Source organism: Benincasa hispida, chromosome 3 (genome assembly GCF_009727055.1).
Source record: "Benincasa hispida cultivar B227 chromosome 3, ASM972705v1, whole genome shotgun sequence".
NCBI lineage: Eukaryota > Viridiplantae > Streptophyta > Magnoliopsida > Cucurbitales > Cucurbitaceae > Benincasa > Benincasa hispida.
In genome coordinates, this window is record NC_052351.1 from 18464391 (window position 1) to 18466323 (window position 1933).

Here is a 1933-nt window from a genome sequence, read left to right on the forward strand (position 1 = left end):
TGAAATGAATAGTTAACTAGATGGCCCACCTATGTATAGTTATGATTTTGTAGGTAATTGAAATAATAAAAAGTGAAAAAGTGAGTACTAGAATGGAACATATTGCTTTTAATACCTATTACCAGTTATTTTTTCTTTTTCATTTTGATATTTTGTTAAAAAAATGTGTGAAAAATGTCCAATGTTGTTATCTATGTAATTAAAATTTAATGTTCAACAAGTTAAAATAGGCTCACATTAGTTTAAAAAATCAAATTAATTAAACACATGCACTATTTTTCAAAAAGCAAAATAAAAGAAAAAAAACGATCATATCTATTCTATTAATGAAAATTTAAATCTCTATTCTCAACCATTTTATTTGTGATGTAAATATGTAATACTAAATAAAAATTATTTAAATTTTCTATAATGATCGTAACTTAGTTAATTATCATTGAATTATGTAAATGACTTTAGATATGAATCGATATAATAAAATAACAAAGAATACTATTTAAAAAATATATATAAATATAAATGAAAACGAACAAAGTTCAATTACGTATAGTATGTTTCAATAGTTATGATGTATGTGGTTTGAATCTCACACCGTCGCATTTTGTATTGTAATTTAATCAGCATTATGAATAAAGAATTCTATGATATATTCAAGTTATCCAAAATCATAATAGGAAAGAAGGAAAAAAAAAAAAAAAAAAAAAAAAAAAAAAAAGGTGTTACTCTTACTTGAGGCCTGAGGGTCCCATTCACTTAATTACTTATAATGTATATTAGAATAATTACCTAAATTCTGATTGCACCAAGCTGCTGTCGTTTCTCACTTGAAAGCAATCGGCACAAAATCTCAACGACAAATCGTCCTCTAGTCAAATATATCCGCAAAATCAAATAATATATATTCAAAATATCAACTTGCTAATATTTTTTCTGAGAAAAAAATGCTGATATTTATATTCATAATACTTTAGAAAAATATTTATGAGGCTATTTGTGGACAAGTTTCACTACACATTTTTTCCCCTACATCCCGTTTCATTTACAAATAATTGTTCTGTCATTTTTCATTTAGAAACAAAATGTTCTGTCATTTTCTTCATTAATTTCTCTTCATATTTTAGAAAACAACGGTAAAGAAATATCAATTTCTTTTTGTTAATTTCCTACACCACAAAACCAATCTAATAGTAAAATTGCATAGTTAATTTGATTGAGATGGCAAAAAAGATGCTTTGAAATTTAAACAAAATATGTCTCTTTGATGTTATATTTGAATTTTTTTTCCCTAGAATGTTACTACTATCCTAATAATTGAACATGTTGGTAGTGCTTATTGGTATTGACGTGAATTAAGCCTCTAAGAGCTATTTTTAATAATGAATTTAAAAAAAATGTATCCGTAAAATCTAAGTAGATCTATAAAATTTTAATTTTGTGTCTAAAACATGTTTAAAATTTGAAATTGTTTTATAGATATCTGAATTCTCAATTTTGTATGCAATATATCTTGACATTTTATAAAATTTTAAAATTTAACTCATAATCTCATAAAATTGAATATTTTTGCCAAATAGGATTCTTAGAAAACTTTCAAACTTAGTATTGAGTATATCCATAAATTAATATATATATATACACATCTTAGCTTGACCTATTCGACAAAAAATGAAATTTGAGAAATATATTAAACAAAAAAATTTGAAAACTTAAGGATATATATATATTGAAAACCTTTTAAAGTTTAATGACTAGATAGAGTTAATACTTAAATGTTTAGGATTTATTCGATATGTTTTTAGGTTTAATAGATTCAATTCTATAAAATTTTAACTAATATCTCATTTTAATTACTATTTGATTTAAAAAAACGTGAATTTTTTCTTAAAATTTATTTACCACGGTTAGTTTACAAGCAAACATTTGAATTTTTTTA